The following is a 10,180-nucleotide window of genomic DNA, read 5'->3' on the forward strand; positions in this document are numbered from 1 at the left end:
ATCAATCTTCGTTTCCGGACCATTCCGGAAACCCTCGTGACGTCCGTGATCTCATCTGGGACTCCGAACAACATTCGGTAACCAACCATATAACTCAAATACGCATAAAACAACGTCGAACCTTAAGTGTGCAGACCCTGCGGGTTCGAGAACTATGTAGACATGACCCGAGAGACTCCTCGGTCAATATCCAATAGCGGGACCTGGATGCCCATATTGGATCCTACATATTCTACGAAGATCTTATCGTTTGAACCTCAGTGCCAAGGATTCGTATAATCCCGTATGTCATTCCCTTTGTCCTTCGGTATGTTACTTGCCCGAGATTCGATCGTCAGTATCCGTATAACTATTTCAATCTCGTGTACCGGCAAGTCTCTTTACTCGTTCCGTAATACAAGATCCCGCAACTTACACTAAGTTACATTGCTTGCAAGGCTTGTGTGTGATGTTGTATTACCGAGTGGGCCCCGAGATACCTCTCCGTCACACGGAGTGACAAATCCCAGTCTTGATCCATACTAACTCAACTAACACCTTTGGAGATACCTGTAGAGCATCTTTATAGTCACCCAGTTATGTTGCGACGTTTGATACACACAAAGCATTCCTCCGGTATCAGTGAGTTATATGATCTCATGGTCATAGGAATAAATACTTGACACGCAGAAAACAGTAGCAACAAAATGACACGATCAACATGCTACGTCTATTAGTTTGGGTCTAGTCCATCACATGATTCTCCTAATGATGTGATCCCGTTATCAAGTGACAACACTTGCCTATGGCCAGGAAACCTTGACCATCTTTGATCAACGAGCTAGTCAACTAGAGGCTTACTAGGGACAGTGTTTTGTCTATGTATCCACACAAGTATTATGTTTCCAATCAATACAATTATAGCATGGATAATAAACGATTATCATGAACTAAGAAATATAATAATAACTAATTTATTATTGCCTCTAGGGCATATTTCCAACAATACTTGTGTTGAAGTTAGTGATTCTCGTAACATGCACGTATGGTGAACCACTATGTTAGGAAGTCGGAGCATAATTGATCTATTTATTGTCATCCTTTGTGTTGCGGTCGGGATCGCGCGATGGTTTACACCTACCAACCCTTCCCCTAGGAGTATGCGTTTAGCACTTTGTTTCGATTATAGATGCACTTTCACCTTCCACCATTTCTAGCATCTCTAGTACCGCGGAATTTTCGCCGGTGCACAAACCCACCATATGCCTTCCTCAAAACAGCTACCATACCTACCTACTATGGCATTTTCATAGCCATTCCGAGATATATTGCCATGCAATTCCCATCGTTCCGTCTCATGACTTGTGCCGTCACTCTCATATTGCCATTGCATGATCGTAAGATAGGTAGTGAGATGTTTCAACGCCATAGACCAAGCTAGATCGTTGCACATCCCGGTACACTGCCGGAGGCATTTCCTATAGAGTCATCATTGTTCTAAGCTTTGAGCTGTGAGTAAATAAAAGTGTGATGATCATCACTATTAGAGCATTGTCCCATGTGAGGAAATAAAAAAAGAGGCCAAAGAGCCCAATTAAAAAAAGAGAGAAAAAGAGAGAAGGGACAATGCTACTATCTTTTTCCACACTTGTGCTTCATAATAGCACCATGTTCTTCATGATTGAGAGCCTCTCGTTTTGTCACCACCATATTCTAGTGGGAATCTTCATTATATAACTTGGCTTGTATATTCCAATGATGGGCTTCCTCAAAATTGCCCTAGGTCTTCGTGAGCAAGCAAGTTGGATGCACACCCACTAGTTCTCCTTTTGAGCTTTCACATACTTATAGCTCTAGTCCATCCTTTGCATGGCAATCCCTACACATTCACATTGATATCTATTAATGGGAATCTCCATAACCCTTTGATACACCGAGTCAATGTGACCATCTCCTCCTTTTTTATCTCACAACCACCACCACACTCTATTCCACCTATAGTGCTATATCCATGGCTCACGCTCATGTATTGCGTGATAGTTGAAAAAGGTTTGAGAAAGTAAGGGTGAGAAAACAATTACGTGGCCAACACCGGGGTTTTGCATGATTTACATTAGTTGTGTGGGGATGATGGAGCATAGCCAGACTATATGATTTCGTAAGGATAACTTTCTTTGGCCTTGTTATTTCGAAAGTTCATGATTGCCTTGCTAGTTTGCTTGAAGTATTATTGTTTTCATGTCAACAGCAAACTATTGTTTTGAATCTTACGGATCTGAACATTCATGTCACATGAAAGAAGTTACAAAAGACAACTATGCTAGGTAGCATTCCACATCAAAAATTCAGTCTTTATCACTTCCCTACTCGAGGACGAGCACGATTTAAGCTTGGGGATGCTTGATACGTCTCCAGTGTATCTATAATTTTTGATAGTTCCATGCTATTATCTTGTCAAACTTTGGATGTTTTGTATGCCTTTTATATCTTTTTTGGGACTAACTTATTAACTCAGTGCCAAGTGCCAGTTCCTGTTTTTTCCGTATTTTTGAACTTTTTCAGAGGAGGATTTTAAATGGAGTCCAAACGGAATAAAACTTCAGAAAATATTTTTTCCAAAACAGAAGACGATCGGGAGACTTGAGAACCAAGGCAGGGGGTCACCAGGGACCCCACAAGCCCCCTAGCCATGGCCAGGGGGGCCCGTGCCTCCCAGGCTTGTGGGCTCCCTGGGCCTCCTCTGCCCTAGGTCTTTCGCCTATATATTCCCTAAAATCCCAGAAAAAAATCAGGAGATCAAGGAAAACACTTTTCCGCCGTCGCAAGCTTCTGTCTCCGCAAGATCCCATCTGGGGCACGTTCTGGTGCCCTGCCGGAGGGAATATTCGGATACGGAGGGCTTCTTCATCAACACCATGACCTCTCCGGTGATGCGTGAGTAGTTCACCATAGACCTACGGGTCCATAGCTAGTAGCTAGGTGGCTTCTTCTCTCTCTTGGATCTTCAATACAAAGTTCTCCATGATCTTCATGGAGATCTATCAGATGTAATATTCTTTGCGGTGTGTTTGTCGAGATCCGATGAATTGTGGATTTATGATCAGATTATCTATGAATCTTATTTGAGTTTCTTCTAATCTCTCTTATGCATGATTTCATATCCTTGTAATTCTCTTCGAGTTGTGGGTTTTGTTTGGCCAACTTGATCTATGATTCTTGCAATGGGAGAAGTTCTTGGTTCTGGGTTCATACCGTGCGGTGGCCTCAACCAGTGACAGAAGGGGTAGCGAGGCACGTATCGTGTTGTTGCCATCAAGGGTAAAAAGATGGGATTTTCATCATTGGTTTGAGTTTATCCCTCTACATCATGTCATCTTGCTTAAAGCGTTACTCTGTTCATCATGAACTCAATACACTAGATGCATGCTGGATAGCGGTCAATGTGTGGAGTAATAGTAGTAGATGCAGAAAATATTGGTCTACTTGTCTCGGACGTGATGCCTATATGTATGATCATTGCCTTAGATATCGTCATGACTTTGCGCGGTTCTATCAATTGCTCGACAGTAATTTGTTCACCCACCGTAATATTTGCAATTTTGAGAGTAGCCTCTAGTGAACGCTATGGCCCCCGTGTCTACTTCACACCATATTTTCAGCCTTACACTTTTACTTCATTGCACTTTCCGCCTTCAGATCTCACTTTGCAATCAATCTTGATGGGATTGACAACCCCTTTATAGCGTTGGCTGCAAGCTCTTTTGTGTTTGCGCAGGTACTCTGGACTTGACGAGATTCTCCTACTGGATTGATACCTTGGTTCTCAAACTGAGGGAAATACTTACAGCTCCTGTGCTGCATCACCCTTTCCTCTTCAAGGGAAAAACCAACGCAAGCCAAGTCTCCGTCAACGTGCCAATTATTTCGCTGTTGTTTGAGAAGTAGAAGCTTTCTTCCATGCTTTTCAGCGGCAAGAAGTAAAAAGAGTTATATTAAAAAACTGAAAGATGAAAATGGGGATATTATGGAAGGCTTGCAGGATTCGAACCCTCATATTCAAGGCTACTTTGAGAACTTGTTTACATCCCAGGTGTAGCAGACTGATCCTGCGGTGTTACAGAAGGTAAACAGAAAGGTAACATCTCAAATGAATGACTACCTGATGGCTCCTTTCACTACTGATGACGTTCGTAAAGCAGTTTTCAGCATATGGGACTTGAAAGCCCCTGGACCGGATGGGTTACATGCTTTGTTCTTTACGAAGTATTGTCATATTTTGGGGGAAGAAATAACTGAAGTTGTTCTGAATGCTATTAATTTAAAGCATATTCCAGCGGAGTGGCATGACACTTCTATAATGTTAATACCTTAGGTGGATTCTCGAGAGTTGATAACTCAGTACCGCCCCATAAGTCTTTGCAACGTTCTGTACAAGATCATATCAAAAATGCTCTCTGTTCGTGTGAAAAGCATTCTACCAGAGATTATTTCCCCTACTCACAGTGCCTTTGTCCCTGGTAGAATGATTACTGGTAATATTCTAGTGGCTTATGAGTGCATTCATAAAATCAAGAATACAAAAAACAGTCAGACAGGTTTATGTGCTGTTAAGTTGGATATGCATAAAGCATATGAAAGAGTAGAATGGATTTCCCTTTAAAACATGATGCATAAGTTGGGATTTGATAATCGGTGGATAGAACTCATTATGGAGTGTGTGAGCTCAGTAAGATATAGGGTGCGGTACAATTCTCAAGAAACAGACATGTTTATACCATCCAGGGGGATTAGACAGGGTGACCCACTATCACCTTATCTTTTCTTGATTTGTGCGGAAGGTCTTTCTAGCATGTTGCAGTATGAAGAAGAAGTTGGTCGCATAGATGGGATAAGAGTGTGCGGAAATGCACCGTCAGTTTCACACCTTTTATTTGCAGACGATTCTCTGATTCTCATGAGAGCAGATATGATTAATGCAACTTCCTTACAGCAAGTGTTGGAAACCTATTGTGACAACTCGGGACAGTTGGTAAGTGTTGGCAAATCCAATATATTTTTCAGTCCAAACACTAATATGCAAGCTAGAGATGAGATATGCCAACAACTGGACATTACTAATCAACCTTTGTCAGAAAAATACCTGGGACTGCCTGCCTTGGTGGGGGCTGATAGAAGTGATTGTTTTAAACATTTCTGCGAGAAAATAAAGTGGCTTTTGAAGGGTTGGATGGAGAAGCAATTGTCCACGGGTGGTAAGGAAGTATTGTTGAAAGTTGTTGCTCAATCAATACCAGTATTTGCTATGTCTGTATTTTGTTTACCAAAGGGTGTCTGCAAAGATATTACTGATGTCATTGCTCGGGTTTTGGTGGGGGTGATGAAGAGAATAAAAAGAAGCATTGGTTCTCATGGTGGAAACTTTGTATCCCGAAGAGTGATGGTGGCATGGGCTTTAGAGATCTCCATTGTTTTAATATAGCACTCCTGGCAAACCAATGTTGGAGAATGATAAACAATCCTGACTCGGTCTGTGCTTGGATTTTGAAGGCAAAGTATTTCCCAAATACTGATTTGCTGCATGCAAGAACAAAAAACGGTTCTTCATTCACATGGCAGAGTATTGTAGCCGGTTTGTCTATGTTTAAGAGAGGGTATATATGGTGCATTGGATCAGGGGAGAAAGTGGATATTTGGAATGACCCATGGATTCCCGCGAGTCCGGACAGGAAGGTAATAACACCTAGAGGCCATACTTTACTTGTTAAAGTCGTGGAATTAATTGAACCAGTAACTAGTCAAAGGGATGAGCAGTTAATTCGAGAAATATTATATCCGGTGGATGCAAACAGAATTCTTCAAATACCACTCAACTTGCACGCCTTTGATGATTTTGTAGCATGGAATCTTACAAGGAGTGGTGTATTCACTGTTGGCTCGGCCTACCATGAACAATGTGCACAAAAATTCAGAGATCATTGGCGAGCATGTCTACGTCTACTTCAGCCACGCAAGCTGAGATTTGGAAGCATCTCTGGGACCTGCAAGTAACACATAAAATTCATATATTTTGCTAGCGTGCCCTACGTGGAGTTGTCCCTTTGTTTTTGATTTTAGCTAACAAACACCTTCCCATCAGTGATGTATGTCCAGTGTGTCGTAAGGGACCGGAGGACATGAGACATTTACTCTTTTAGTGTGATTTGGCAAAGGATCTATGGAGGGGTCTCGGGCTCTTGGATTATATAGATCAAGCAACGCATGTGGATCGCTCAGGATCAACAATATTGGAATTCTTACTTCTGGAACCACACACCAAAACGCTGGTAATGCCAAGTCTGAATGTGAAAGAATTCATAGCAGCGGGCTGCTGGTATATTTGGTGGCTAAGGCGAAGTCACACTCACCATGACTCATGTCCACCGTCATCCAGATGGAGTTCTTCTATCCTTGTAATTGTTGCAAACTATGGTAACGCTATCAGGAACAAAAAAGAAGTAGCTGAACACATGTGGAAGAAACCTGACCCAAAGCTTATTAAATTAAATGACGATGCCTCCTTTCATGATGATGTTATTGGGGAACTTCGCATGGGAAACAAATTTTTTTTGTTACAGACACGAAGACCTATCATGGTGATGTCCATTTACGAGAGGAGATTTGGATCTACGTACCCTTGTAGATCGCACTGTAGAAAGCGTTAAGAAACACGGTTGATGTAGTGGCACGTCCTCATGTCCCTCGATCCGCCCCGCGAACCGTCCCACGAACCGTCCCGCGATCCGTCCCACGATCCGCACCGATCTAGTGCCGAATGGACGGCACCTCCGCGTTCAGCACACGTACAACTCGATGATGATCTCGGCCTTCTTGATCCAGCAAGCAAGACGGAGAATTAGATGAGTTCTCTAGAAGTGTGACGGCGCTCCGGTGGTGGTGAAGGATCTACTCCTGCAGGGCTCCGTCCGAGCTCCGCAGAAATACGATCTAGAGGTAAAACTATGGTGTCTAGATCTGAGTTGCACGTGGGAAAAGTTGTCTCGAATCAGCCTTAAATCACCACTATATATTGGAGGGACGGGGAGGAGGCTTGCCTTGAGGACCAAGCCCTCAAGGGTGTGCCGGCTAGGGAGGAGTCCTACTCCAATCCTAGTCCAACTAGGATTGGAAAGTGGAGTCCTTCTCTTCCTTCCCACCTTTTTTTCCTTTCTTTGGTTTTTTTTCCTGGCGCATAGGACCTATTGGGCTGCCCCACCAGCCCACTAAGGGCTGGTGCACCACCCATAGGTCCTTTGGTCTTCCCTCGGGAGGGTTACCCCCCTCCCGGTGAACTTCCGGAACCCATTCGTCACTCCCGGTACATTCCCGGTAATGCCCTAAAACTTTCCGGTAACCAAATGAAGTCATCCTATATATCAATCTTCGTCTCCGGACCATTTCGGAAACCCTCGTGACGTCCGTGATCTCATCCAGGACTCCGAACAACATTCGATAACCACACATATAACTCAACTATACTAACACATCGCCGAACCTTAAGTGTGCAGACCCTGCGGGTTCGAGAACTATGTAGACATGCCCCGAGGTGCTCCTCGGTCAATATCCAATAGCGGGACCTGGATGCCCATATTGGATCCTACATAGTCTCCGAAGATCTTATCGGTTGAACCTCAGTGTCAAGGATTTATATAATCCCGTATGTCATTCCCTTTGTCCTTCGGTATGTTACTTGCCCGAGATTCGATCGTCGGTATCCGCATACCTATTTCAATCTCGTTACCGGCAAGTCTCTTTACTTGTTCCGTAATACAAGATCCCGTGACTTACACTTAGTCACATTGCTTGCAAGGCTTGTGTGTGATGTTGTATTACCGAGTGGGCCCCGAGACACCTCTCCGTCACACGGAGTGACAAATCCCAGTCTTGATCCATACTAACTCAACGTACACCTTCGAAGATACCTGTAGAGCACCTTTATAGTCACCCAGTTACATTGTGACGTTTGATACACACAAGGTATTCCTCCGGTGCCAGTGAGTTATATGATCTCAATGTCATAGGAATAAATACTTGACACGTAGAAAACTATAGCAATAAAACGACACGATCAATATGCTACGTTCATAGTTTGTGCCTTGTCCATCACATGATTCTCCTAATGATGTGATCCAGTTATCAAGCAACGACACTTTGCACATAGTAAGAAAACCTTGACTATCCTTGATCAACTGGCTAGCCAACTATAGGCTTGCTAGGGACATTGTTGTGTCTATGTATCCACACATGTATCTATGTTTTCATTCAATACAATTATAGCATGGATAATAAACGATTATATTTAAACAGGAAATATAATAATAAGTATTTATCATTGCCTCTAGGGCATATTTCCCACAGTCTCCCACTTGCACTAGAGTCAATAATCTAGTCCTCACATCGCCATGCGATTTACATTGTAATAAATCGAACACCCATACATTTCTGGTGTTGATCATGTTGTGCCCGTGGAAGAGGTTTAATCAGCGGGTCTGCTACATTCAAATCCGTGTGCACTTTGCAAATATTCACGTCCTCTCCTTTGACATAGTCGCCGATGAGGTTGAAGCATCGTTTGTTGTGTCTGGTCTTCTTGTGAAACCTTGGTTCCTTTGCTAAGGCAATGGCACCATTGTTGTCACATAACAGAGTCAATGGATCTAGTGCGCTCGGCACAACTCCAAGATCTGTCATTAACTGCTTCATCCACACACCCTCCTTTGCAGCCTCAGAGGCAGCCATGTACTCCACTTCACATGTAGATTTTGCTACGATGCTCTGCTTGGAACTGCACCAGCTTACCGCACCCCCATTAAGAATAAATACGTATCCGGTTTGCGATTTAGAGTCATCCGGGTCGGTGTCAAAACTTGCGTCGACGTAACCTTTTAAGGCGAGCTCTTTGTCACCTCCATACACGAGAAACATTTCCTTAGTCCTTTTCAGGTACTTCAAAATATTCTTGACCGCCGTCCAGTGATCCACTCCTGGATTACTCTGAAACCTGCGTGCCATACTTATGGCCAAGCTGACGTCTGGTCTAGTGCACAACATTGCACACATGATAGAACCTACGACTGAAGCGTAGGGGACGGAACTCATTTGTTCTCTATCTTCCGCAGTTGCTGGGCACTGAGTCTTACTCAATTTTATACCTTGTGGTACTGGCAAGAACCCTTTCTTAGGCTGATCCATTTTGAACTTCTTCAAAACTTTATCAACGTATGTGCTTTGTGAAAGTCCTATGAGGCGTCTTGATCTATCCCTATAGATCTTAATGCCTAGAATGTAAGCAACTTCTCCTAGGTCCTTAATAAAGAAACTTTTATTCAAGTAATCCTTTATGCTCTCCAAAAGCTCCACGTTGTTTCCAATCAACAATATGTCATCCACATATAATATTAGAAACGCCACAAAGCTCCCACTCACTTTCTTGTAAATACAAGATTCTCCAACCACTTGTATAAACCCAAATGCTTTGATCACCTTATCAAAGCGCTTATTCCAACTCCGAGATGCTTGCACTAGTCCATAAATGGATCGCTGGAGCTTGCATACTTTGTTAGCATTCTTTGGATCAACAAAACCTTCGGGTTGCATCATATACAACTCTTCCTTAAGAAAACCGTTAAGGAACGTCGTTTTGACATCCATCTGCCAGATTTCATATTCGTAAAAGGCAGGTATTGCTAACATGATTCGGACGGACTTAAGCATCGCTACCGGTGAGAAAGTCTCATCGTAGTCAACTCCTTGAACTTGTGAAAAACCCTTTGCCACAAGTCGAGCTTTATAAACGGTCACATTACCGTCTGCGTCTGTCTTCTTCTTATAGATCCATTTGTTCTGAATAGCTTTACAGCCTTCAGGTAGTACTTCCAAAGTCCACACTTTGTTCTCGTACATGGATCCTATCTCGGACTTCATGGCCTCCAGCCATTTGTTTGAATCCTGTCCCACCATTGCTTCTTCATAATTTGCAGGTTCATTGTTGTCCAACAACATAATCATTAAGACAGGATTACCGTACTAATCAGGAGCAGTACATGATCTTGTCGACCTACAAGGTCCGATAGGAACTTGATCGGAAGTTTCATGATCATCATCATCAACTTGCTCCTCAACCAGCGCCGCAGGCACAGGGGTTTCTCCTTGCCCTGTGCCATCA

Source organism: Hordeum vulgare, chromosome 6H (genome assembly GCF_904849725.1).
Source record: "Hordeum vulgare subsp. vulgare chromosome 6H, MorexV3_pseudomolecules_assembly, whole genome shotgun sequence".
In the NCBI taxonomy this organism is placed as follows: domain Eukaryota; kingdom Viridiplantae; phylum Streptophyta; class Magnoliopsida; order Poales; family Poaceae; genus Hordeum; species Hordeum vulgare.